This window comes from Rhincodon typus, chromosome 43 (assembly GCF_021869965.1).
Source record: "Rhincodon typus isolate 14 chromosome 43, sRhiTyp1.1, whole genome shotgun sequence".
Lineage (NCBI taxonomy): Eukaryota > Metazoa > Chordata > Chondrichthyes > Orectolobiformes > Rhincodontidae > Rhincodon > Rhincodon typus.
Genome location: NC_063374.1, coordinates 2,815,669 through 2,828,047, shown reverse-complemented (window position 1 = coordinate 2,828,047; position 12,379 = coordinate 2,815,669). Strand labels below are relative to the sequence as shown.

At 43.7% G+C, this 12,379-nt stretch overlaps 1 protein-coding gene across 3 annotated transcripts in view; it reads right to left on the bottom strand.

Moving 5' to 3' along the window:
• The window catches only part of LOC109923507 (gastrula zinc finger protein XlCGF8.2DB-like), a 41,331-nt gene that overhangs the window by 5,256 nt on the left and 23,696 nt on the right, over positions 1-12,379 (bottom strand). The window contains exons 4-5 of one of the 3 annotated variants that reach the window (XR_007265994.1): positions 9,764-9,838; positions 6,306-7,901 (exon numbers count right to left, since the gene is read on the bottom strand). The gene's annotated coding sequence lies outside the window, so the exon portion shown is untranslated. Of the gene's footprint in view, positions 1-6,305; positions 7,902-9,177; positions 9,839-12,379 lie in introns of those variants that run through there. The other 2 variants (XR_007265995.1, XR_007265993.1) reach the window with 2 other exon arrangements.

Genomic DNA, 12,379 nt, shown 5'->3' with positions numbered 1-12,379 from the left:
CCTCCCTATCACTGTAACATCCTCTCTTCACTCCAACCTTCCCTATCACTGTAACCTCCCTGAGCAACTCTAACCTTCCCTATCACTGTAACCTCCTTCAGTCACTCCAACCCTCCCTAATCTGTAACCTCCCCCTGTCACTCGAACTCTTCCTATCACTATAACCTCCCCCAGTAACTCCAACCCTCCTTATCACTGTAACCTCTGCCAGTCACTACAATATCAAACGTAAGTAAAGGAATCGGGAACAGGTTACTGAGTTGGATGATCAGCTGCGATCATATTTAATAGTGTGGCAGGTTTGTGTGGCTGAATGGCCTACACCTGCCCCTCTTTCCTATGTTTCTATGTAACACTCCCTGTCTCCATAACCTCCTTCAGTCCCTACTCTCCTCCAAATCACTGAAACTTTCTCAGACTGCAGAATATTTCCTATCTGTCAAACCTCCTCCAGTACCTATAACCCTCCCAATCTGTTTCCTCCTGCAGCTTGATCACTGTCCCCATCTTTGTAACTTGCTTTAGCTGCTGGAACCCTCCTTCTCTCTGTAACATTATGTCCTACAGCCTTCCTACCTTTGTGTGCTCCTCCAGTCCCTAACAGACACGCCTGCCCCTGTGACCGCATCTCACACACTCACAGCTCTTCCAAAACTGCAACCTTCTCTATCTCTGATAACTTCTCCTGCACCTACAAACCTCCCTGTCTGTATGATCCTTTGTAGTTCATCAGCCTACCCTGTCTCAGCAATCTAAGCCAGCTTCTGTAGCCCTCCTTACATCTGTAACCTCCTTCAGTACCTACAACACCCTCTATCTCTGTAAACCCCAATATCAGTCCCCATCTATCAGGTCTCCTCCAGTCCCTACACATTCTGCCAGACTCTGCAGCCCGTACTCTCTCTCTCTAACCTTCCCCAGGCCCAAGAAGTCTCCCTATAATCTTTACACTTTTCCAGCCACTACAACACTCCATATCTCTGTTTGCTCCTCCACTCCCTCCAGCTCTCCATTCTTTGAAAACCAGCACCTTTACTTGTTACATCCTTGAAGAATTCCCACAGATTTGTCAAGCATGATTTCCATTTTGTAAATCCATCCATACTGTGCCTGATTATAACAGTGTTTGCCAAGTGCTCTACTATAATATTCTTAGCAATGGACTCAAACAACTTCCCCAGTACATACGTCAAATTCACTGGTCTATTATTCCCTGTTTTCACTCTACCTCCCTTATTCAACAGTGAGGTTACATTAGCTACCCTTCAATCTGTGGGAATTGTGCTAAAGAATCTAAAGAATCTTGGATGTTGACCACCAGTGCACCAATGTATGAATTTAATTCATCAGCCATTTCTTTTTTCCACAATACAAATTCCCCCGTTTCTGACTGTTTCTAACATTAGTTTTCACCAATCTTTTTTCTCTTTGCATGCCTATAGAAACTCCTCCAATCAGTTCTTATGTTCGCCACTAGCTTACTCATATTTTATTTTCCCATTCTTAATCAATCATTGATCCTCCTTTGCTGGCATCTAAACTGTTCCCAGTCTTTAGGTCTATAGTTTCTGATCCATTTTTGTACCTTTTTTGCATCTTATACTGTCCCTAACTTCCTCCTAAGCCATGGTTTGGCCAATGTTCTCTTTGCAACTTGCACCAGACAGGTATAGACTTCTTCTTTCATTCACCCATTTGTTTCTTGAATGTTTGCCATTCCCTATCGACTCCAATTCCTTTCCAAAACAATTCATCATGGTCAACTCATGCTTCATAACACCATAGTTTCCCTTACTAAGAATTAGGAACCTAGTCTCAGAATCAACTGCCTCATTCTCCATCTTGTTGAAGAGTTCTATTACATTGTGGTCGCTCATCCCCAAGCGGTCTCTCGCAACTACATTAGCAATTATTCCTTTCTCATTACATAATACCCAGTTTAAGATACCCTTTTCTCTAGTTAGTTCATTAAAGTTATGGTCCAGAAAACCATTCTGTATACTCTTCTACAGTAGTGTGATTAATTCAATTCATCCAATGTAAATGCAGATTAAAATCACCCATAATTACAGAAGTTATTTTCCTGCAAGCAGCTGTGGTCTTCTGTCTAATGCCATTCCTAACATCATCACTAGAGTTTGGTGTCTATATATCACTTCCAGTCATTTTTTTTTTCCTTGGTATTTCTCAATTCTATCCAAAGATATTCCCATTGTCTGAGCTAATATCTTTCAACATTGTGTGTATATCCGTTTTAGCCAGTAATGCAACTTCATCAACTTTTACTTTTTGTCTGTTCTTCCTAATGAGTGAATAGCCCTGCATGTTCAATTCTTACCTCTTGAAGCTGTGTGTCCGTAATCCCAACTGTAGCGCACTCATTGAGGATTTAATTCATCACTTGATTTTAAATGTTCAATGTGTTCATACTTCTATTTTTTAACATTCCTTGTACCATTCCCAATATTTTTTTACTGTGACCTTGTTTGATTCTGACCTGTAATTCCTCTGTCTTTCACTTTTTTTTATTCTTCTTTGTGTATTTTGTCACTGGCCAGGCCAGCATTTATTATCCATCCAACATTGCCAGACAGTAGTTCAGAGTTAACCATATTACTGTGGACCTGGAGTCACATGTAGACCAGACCAAGTAAGGATGGCAGATTTCCTTCCCTAAAGGTGATTAGAGAATCAGACTTGTTTTTTTTCTCCAATAATTGACTACAGTTCAATGGTCATCATTAGACTCTTAATTACAGATTTTTATTAAATTCAAATTCTACCATCTGCCTTGGCAGGATTTGAAACTCAGCTCCTGAGTACAGGAGCAGGGACGTCTTGCTGCAATTGTACAGTGTTTTGGTGAGACCACTCCTGGTGTGTTGTGAGCAATTTTGGTCTCATTAGCGAAGTAAGAATGTTGCAGCTATGGCAGAAGTGCAATGAAGTTTTAGCAGACTGATTCCTGGCATGGAAAGATTGATGTATAAAAAGAGAATGGATCAGTTAGAACTAAATTTGTGGAGTACAGAGAATAGCAGTTGAATGAAGAGTGCAGGAGGGCATGCCAGGAGCAGCACCAGGCATACCTGAAGATGAGGTATCAACCTGGTGAATCCACCAAACAGGACTACTTGCACGCCAAACAGCGAAAGCAGCAAGTGATAGGCTGAGCTAAGCAATCCCACAACCAACGGATCAGATCTAAGCTCTGCAGTCCTGCCACATCCAGTTGTGAATGGTGGTGGACAATTAAACAACTCACTGGAGGAGGAGGCTCCACAAATATCCCCATCATCAATGATGGAAGAGCCCAGCACATCAGTGCAAAAGACAAGGCTGAAGTATTCGCAGCAATCTTCAGCCATAAGTGCTGAGTGGATGATCCATCTCGGCCTCCTCCAGTGGTTCCCAGCATTACAGATACCAGTCTTCAGCCAATTCGATTCACTCCACGTGATACCAAGAAACAGTTGGAGACACTGGATACTGCAAAGGCTACTGGCCCTGACAACATTCCGCCAACAGTACTGAAGACTTGTGCTCCAGAACTTGCCACTCCCCTAGCCAAGCTGTTCCAGTACAGTTACAACACTGGTATTGACCAGACAATGTGGAAAATTGCCCAAGTATGTCCTGTACACAAAAAGCAGGACAAATCCAACCCGGCCGATTGCCGCCCCATCGGTCTCCTCTCGATCATCAGTAAAGTGATGGAAGGTGTCATCAACAGCGCTATCAAGCAGCACCTGCTCAGCGACGCCCAGTTTGGGTTCCACCAGGGCCACTTAGCTCCTGAACTCATTACAGCCTTGGTTCAAACATGGACAAAAGAGCTGAATTCCAGAGGTGAGGTGAGAGTCACAGCCTTTGATATCAAGGCTGCATTTGACCGAGTGTGGCATCAAGGAGCCCTGGCAAAACTGGAATCAATGGGTATCAGGGGGCAAATGCTCCAGTGGTTGGAGTCATACCTGACACATAGAAAGATGGTTGTGGTTGTGGTTGTGGGAGGTCAATCATCCCAGCTCCAGGACATCTCTGCAGGAGTTCCTCAGGGTAGTGTCCTAGGCTCAACAATCTTCAGCTGCTTCATCAATGACCTTCCCTCCATCATAAGGTCAGAACTGGGGATATTCGCCGATGATTGTACAATGTACAGCACCATTCATGACTCCTCAGATACTGAAGCAGTCCATGTTCACACGCAGCAAGACCTGGACAACATCCAAGCTTGGGCTGACAAGTGGCAAGTGACATTCGCACCATACAAATGCCAGGCTATGACCATCACGAATAACAGACAATCTAACCACCGCCCCTTGACGTTCAATGGTGTTACCATCACTGAATCCCCCACTATCAACATCCTGGGGGTTACCATTGACCAGAAACTCAACTAGACTCACCACATTAACAGAGTGGCTACAAGAGCAGGTCAGAAGCTGGGAATATTGCGGCGAGTAACTCACCTCCTGACTCCTCAAAGTCTGTCCACCATCTACAAGGCACAAGTCAGAAGTGTGATGGAATACTCCCCACTTGCCTGGATGAGTGCAGCCCCAACAACACTCAAGAAGCTTGATACCATCCAGGACAAAGCGTCCCACTTGATTGGCACTACATCTACAAGCATTCACTCCCTCCGCCACCGATGCTCAGTAACAGCAGTGTGTACCATCTACAAGATGCACTGCAGAAATTCACCAAAGATCCTCAGACAGCACCTTCCAAACCCACTATCACTTCCATCTAGAAGGACCAGGGCAGCAGATATATGGGAACACCAGCACCTCCAAGTTCCTCTCCAAGTCACTCACCATCCTGACTTGGAAATATGTCGCTGTTTCTTCACTGTCACTGGGTCAAAATCCTGGAATTCCCTCCCTAATAGCATTGTGGGTCAACCCACAGCAGGAGGACTGCAGCGGTTCAAAAAGGCAGCTCATCACCACTTTCTCAAGGGCAACTAGGGATGGGCAAGAAATGCTGGCCAGCCAGCAACGCTCACATCCCACAAATGAATAAAAAAAAGTTCTCATTCCTCTCTGCATTCAGGTACGTAGTCGATGGGGTGAAGATCTCTGAAAATACATTATCCACAGAGCTTTCAGCCTTACCAATGCACCTCTGTGCCTCCAGCTGACTGTCAAGATCCAAGATTTGATACTAAAGCTGTTTAAACTACAGATCTGGTGAGTCCCACTGCCAGAAGCACTTCAGAACTCCTACATGTTGCAAATGGTACAACATACTAGTTTGGGCTTCTCTGTCATTTTCAGTCAAATTCAAGAACTTTACTTTTAAAACTTTTCAAAATATTCTTGGATGTGGGTGCCACCGGCTGGCCAGCACTTATTATCCATCCCTGGTTGCTGTTGAGAAGGTGTGGCAAGCTATTTTCTTGAATTGCTGCAGACCATGGGCAGATTCTGTGTGTTTCCAGCAATTTCTGCTTTTGTTTTTGATTTTCAGCAACGACAGTTGTTTGTTACTTTTCTTCATCAGAAACAAACCCCAGTAAACACGCTTTAGCGATTGAATGTCAATATCATCAGAACCCAACTCCAACAGTTACTAGGAAACTCATTGGTGTTGAACCAGTCCTGATGAAGCAGAAAATCCCTATTCACATACTGCGCAGGTGGACAGTTTCTGTGTGAATCCATTGACTTCGAAAGACGCTGTAATCATTTCCAAAACCTACCCCACAGATACACAATTTTATTGATAATAACAGCACCTCTAACAGCAGGGTTTAATAATATCAGTACAAATGGCCTAATGATCATGGTTCATTCCTTTGCGTGATAAAGAGTAAAATCCTTTAACTCTGGTCCATGAAGTTGCTGGTGTCTCAGCAGGGTGGATGACTGAGTGCATCCTTCCCACACACAGAGCAAGTGAACGGCTTCACCCCAGTGTCAATTTGCTAGTGTCTCAGCAGGTTGGTTGTCTGAGTGAATACTTTCACATAACTCGAGCAAGTGAATAGTCTCTCTCCCATGTAAACTCACTGTGTTCCAGCAGGTAGGATGACCAAATGAATCGCTTCCCACACTCAAAGCATGTGAACAGTCTCTCCCCAGTGTGACTGCATTGGAGAATTTCCTGCTGGGATTCCCACAATCCCCACATTTCCACAGTCTCTTCCTAATGTGATGGTGTTTTGACAGGTCAGATGAATGTTTGAAGTCTCTTCAACACACAGAGCATGTGTAGAGATTCTCCTTAGTGTGAACAGTGCTTTTTCCTTCCATGCTCAAACTCCTGTGATAATTAGCTTTTGATAAACAGAGTGACTGTCAGATTTGGATATGTTTTTATTTCTTCCAATCTCTAATTGCACAGCAATCTTTCAAACAGGGAAAAAAGAAACATAGTGAGAGAGAGAAACAAGAAGAACACATACAGGTTTTGAAATTGAGTGAAATTAATCTGGTTATTTGTGGAGTGATATGGGGGGTGGAGATTAAAGAGCAGAAAAGTGCTGTATTATGATCCAAACACAGTCAGTGTTTGTACAAAACTACAGAAATAAGAAGAGTAAGGGAGGTAAGGAGAGGCATTTTATAGATCAACAACTCGACACTCTTCCCGCTTTCTTCCCAAACCCTTTGAAACCTTTGCTCAAATAACTAAGAACGAAAGCAAAATGCTGGAAATCTGAAGTAAAAATAGAAAATGCTGCAAATACTCAACAGGTCTGTTAGCAACTGAAAAATTTATTTCTGACATATTAATGGCCTAGGCCTTAGGCAATAAGCTCTTCAATTCCCTCCTTTAACCTCTCTGATTCTCTTCTTCTTAAGATTCTCCTGCAAGCTGACCTCTTTTGAGCAAGCTCTTGATCATGAGCTGCATGTTCCTCAGTCACGTCTTGTGATAAAACATGACTGTGAAAATCTAGTGAACGTTTCATTTTAGTCAGGGTGCTATAGAAATGCCAATTCAGTTCTAAGGGTCACCGGACCCGAAACGTTAACTCTGTTTTTTCCTTCACAGATGCTGCCAGACCTGCTGGGCTTTTCCAGCAACTTTGTTTTTGTTCCTGATTTACAGCATCCGCAGTTCTTTCGGTTTTTACTGACAATTCTGTTTGTCAGCTTATGCTCATGTCACAGTGCATTCATGACTGCAGTCTAACAAGCTGGATAATGATTCAAAAGAAAGCCTCTTGTGAGCTTCAGTCAACAGGACTGTAGTGGTTCATGTGGCCCACTCTCACTTGCTCAACAGACACATGGGGACTAACAATATCAGCTGGTCTCACTCTACCCAAGCATGTCCATATCGAAGAATGGAACTTTATTTAAAATGAAACTATTGGTGTAAAATGAATTTAAAAAGCTCTATAGGAATTGGTGTTACAAAACAGCACAACTAATGCTGATTAGACAGGGTGGCATGGTGACTCAGTGGCTAACACTGTTGTACCACAGCGCCAGGTACCTGGGTTTGATTCCACCATCAGACCACTGTCGTGTGGAGTTTGCACATTCACCCCATGTCTGTGTGGGTTTCCTCCAGGTGCTCCGGTTTCCTCCCACAGTCCAAAGATGTACAGGTTAGGTGGGTTGCCATGCTAAATTGCACAACCTGTGCAGTGATGTGCAAGCTAGGTGGATTAACCATGGGAAATGGGGGGTTACTGGGATGGGTGGGTCTGGGTGAGATATTCTTCAGAGGGTTGGTGTTGACTCAATGTGTTGAATGGCCTTCAACACTGTAGGGATTCTTGATTCTAGACAGTGCCCTTTTAAAATCCTAACATCCCTAAGAATCTCCCTCCCTTAAGAATCGCATATAGGAAATTGCTGGATCTGACTGCAATCACAGTCCTCAGAGGTTAAACCATCTCCAGTATAAGAGAAGAAACAGCCTTCATCCTCACCATCGCTCTGGAATTGAGAAAAGTAAGAAGGATGAGCTTAAGCAATATTATCTTTTTTTTAATTTATCCATTCATCGGATAAGGATGTTACTGGCTGGGCCAGCATTCATTGCCCATTCGGCACTTAAGAGTCAACCACATTTTCATGGGTCTGGAGTCACATGTGGGCTACACCAAGTGAGGATGGCAGTTTCTTTCCCTGAAGGACATGAGTAAACCAGATGGATTTTCCCCCAACAATCATTGGAAACGGTTTCATGGTCATCATCAAACTCTTCGGCTGTGGTGGGATTCGTACCCGGATCCCTGGAATATTACCCGTGTCTTGGATTACCAGTTTAGTGATAACACCATTAGGGCATCACCTCCCCTAACACTCACAGCTACCACTTTCAGACACATTCCCAGGATGGGAGAGACAGTGTTTTTGAACACTCATAAACACGACTCCAGTGAAACAGCCATGAAGAGGAGGAGGAGGAGGAGCAGGGGCAGTGCCTACTCAGATATCATCCCAAACCTGTCCCTCAAGAACCCCTCCAACCCAACGCAGCTCACAGAGCTCTCTACAGTTGGCAGCTTCCTGAAACTTGAACCAGCCCTGCCCAGGCATGGGAGAGTCCAAGACCAGTCTCTATGGAAGCAGCCAGCATTGGATGGGGGATCTTCTGCCTTGGGCCGTTTCCCAAATTGTTTCTCCCTCCCCTCCCCATGGCCCTGCAAACACTGAATGTAGGTGGTTGATTGACCTTAGTGTGCACCACTGCTCTGGGCAGATACAATGCAGAACATCATCCTTCTGTACTGTACCCATTCTCTGAACCTATTCTGTGTCTTTCCCAATAATTCCCACATTCTGCTGTTGTCCTTGGCTTCCTATTTATCCTGGCCATTACTCCTTTTTTCCCTGGTTGTCATAGAAACTTAGAAAATAGGAGTAGGACATTTGGCCTTCGACCCTGCTCCACCATTCAATAGGATCACGGCTGATCAACCATCTCAGGATCCTGATGGTAGCTGGGAAAACGTCAGTTTATGTACTTAAAATAGGGAGAGGGTGGAGTAGGGAGTATCCTATCGTTTTCTATCCTATCATTTACTCCCTACCCCACTGCCCACCCCCCCTCCCTATTTTCTGCATATAAACTGACGTTTTCCTAGCTACCATCAGTTCTGAGGAAGGGTCACCGGACCTGCAAAGTTAACTCTGATTTTTAATTCACAGATGCTGCCGGACCTGCTGAGCTTTTCCAGCAACTTCTGTTTTTGTTCCTGGGTGCTGTGGAATATGTTAGAATCGTAGTCGTAGCAGGCAAAATGAGTAGCCACTCAAAGGAATGTGAATTCATGTGAACGGAAAGCTAACATCGAATCGTTCATGGAAAACTGTGATAAATATCACTGAGATTTCTGATGAGGTCACAGGGAGTGTTGATGAGGATAATCCACTTGATGCGATGAACATGGACTGACAAAAATCATTTGACAAAATGTCCCACAACAGTCCGATGAGCAAAACACAAATGACAGAAAGTAACTGTACAAGTGCAACAAGCAAATGGCAAATGCAGGATTGACTTTTATTGCAAAGAGTTTGAAGGATGAGTGTGAATTCACTTAGAGTACTGTGAGCAGTTTTCAGGGATGAGGTCTGCCCTGGAAGTTAGTTTTTTTTTCATTTGTGGGATGTGGGCGTCGCTGGCTGGCCAGCATTTATTGCCTGTCCCTAATTACACTTGAGAAGGTGGTAGTGAGCTGCCTTCTTGAACTGCTGCAGTACACCTGCTGTAGGTTGACCTACCATGCCATTAGAGGGAATTCCAGGATTTTGACTCTGAGCGGTACCCTGAGCAGTTTCTACCGACTTACCTAAAATTGGACTGGCATTTTCCCCAGTGAGTGTAACAAAGTTTCTCCAGACTGGTTCCTGGGTTAAGAGGTTCTCTGAAGAGGAGAAATGAATAAACTGAGTTTATATTCTGTGGGATAAAGTCCAAGTTGCTATAGTGCTTCTAGACCACACCTCTGCTCTCTCTTGAAGACAAAAACACTGGTAAGGTCAGGCGAGAGGACAGATTGAAAAAATAATTTCTTTATGGTAATCTCAGATGGTGTGGGATTAGAACCCACACTGTTTGTACCATTCCACATTACAAACCAGCCAACTAACTGACTGGGTTAACCAGTCCCCAAACTGTGGGATACAGAGGAATGGAAGGTGGTCAAATTGATTTTTTTTTTATGAAGAGGCTTGACAGGAACAATGCTGATCAAATATTTCCCCTGACTGGAGTATTTAGGACACAGGGGTCACAGTCTCAGAATAAGGGGGTAACTATTTCAGACCGAGGTGAGGAGTAATTTATTCACTCACACCGCTATAAATCTGTGGAATTATCAAGCACTGGGTGTTTGTCAGTTAGCCATTGATAGTTTTTTGTTCATCAGAAATGAAGGGAAATGGTGATTGTTTGGGAAGGTGGAACTGAGGTAGAAGCCAGGAGGAACAGGCTTGAAGGGCTGAATGAATGTTTCCTGCTCCTATTTCTGCTGTTAAACCTCAGTCTGGATCCTCCAGTTTGCTCTGTGTGGGAATTCAATCTTTCCTGAGGAATCACTAAGATAGGAGCCTACAAAATCATGCCCCAGACACTATTTACAACTTACAGTTAAATGTGGGCAGTTTCTTTATAAAGATGTGAGTGTAATCAGTTATCCAGCAGTTCAGCTCTAATGGAGATAGTGACTTCACAAAACAAGGAACAAATATGCTACAGGTCAGTCAGTGATTCACTGTAAATCAGTACCAATGGATGCTGAGTATGCACAGCAGGGAGCAGAGTCTGAGTGATCGGTTGGTGAGCTTCCTTTAGGGGGAATTTCTTAAATGTCTGATAGGTACAAACAGCCTGTCTATTAAATAGATCAGGGTGAGATCCCCAATATTCAGACCTTACAGCTTCTTCTTCAAATTACAAATGAGACTTTCTCTTGTCAATATAGCGCTGCAGGACTGGACTGTGGCAAGTTTATTCACCCTCAGTTCAATACTGACTCTCAGTCGATTGCAATTTAGAAAAGATGTGTTGCAGACATAATGGTCTATTCATAAGAGCATAAGTGCTAGGAGCCGGAATAGGCCATCCAGCCCTTCCAGCCTGCTCCGCCATTCAATAAGATCATGGCTGATCTTTTCGTGGACTCAGATCCACTTACCCGTGTTCTCACCGTATCCCTTAATTCCTTTATTGTTCAAAAAAAATCTACCTTATTCACACATAACGTGAGACATTGTGATGACACTATTAATGAACAGGGAAAATTGAGATCAGGATCAAACCCCCACTGGCTTTGAGTGAAAAAAAAAATTCAGGCCTGGATGTGATTAACATCAGCAGCATTAACAGCAGAATCCAACACTTGCTGTTACGGCTGACTTTCATGGTGTTTCAGCAGGTAGGATGACTGAGTGAATCCTTGCCCACACAAAGCAGGAGAACGGCCTCCTTCCAGTGTGAATTTGCTGGTTGACAGTGAAGTCAGTTGATTGCACGAACCCTGTTATACAGGGACAGCATCTGTCCTCAGTGTGAATACGTTCATGGGACATCACATCCTTAAGAGTTTTTACAGTAAAATCCAGAAAGCCAGGAGCAGCTGCTGCATGGGTAAAGCAACACCTCCAAGACTCACAGCACGGAGTTCACACTGGGGAGAGATTTCATCGTTTCCATGTTATTGACTTGGACATGGATTGTTATTCCTTCGTCAATGGGAGTTAAACCCAACTCCCTGTGACAATGAGAAATTGCTGGGCCCAATTGGGCTCCAATATGCTCAGAGTTATACCCAGCAACTTGTACCATTTCCACTCCAGCTCAAACTAAAGCAACAAAAGCTCTCAGAAAGGAACTTGGTATGTAGCTGAAGAGAAAACACTGGGTGACAAGAAAATGGGAAGGGAGTGGGAGTAACTGCAGTGGGACAGTGCCTGATGACATCACACACAGGAACACAGAGCATCTGTGTCTGTGCAAACCAGAGATCACCCACACATTCTGATGGATCTCTGAGAGGGGGCAGAAGAGATTCACCACGATAGTCTGATGGAATGAGGCACTTTAGTTGCAAGATTAGTTTGGACAAACGGGTTGATGGAGTTTTATAGAGCTGTACAAATGACCAGTATTTAAAGAGAATGTTTATTTTCAATTTTTGTATTGCAGGACAGAGATTTAGGATTTTGAGGCGTTCTACAGGATAGATGAAAGGAACAAATTTCATGCAGCAAGTGGTTACGAACTGGATCTGGATGCTCACAATCAAACCCTGATTTGTCCAGGTCCTGATGAATTGAATGGTTCCATCAGATATTGATCTGTTATTTAGTTGGGATATGCTGTAAAAGTATTTTCCAAAATCCGTCACTGTCTCCTCAGCATAAACCTTGAGGAAAGAATTATTTCTCAGGGTTTGAGTTGTTGT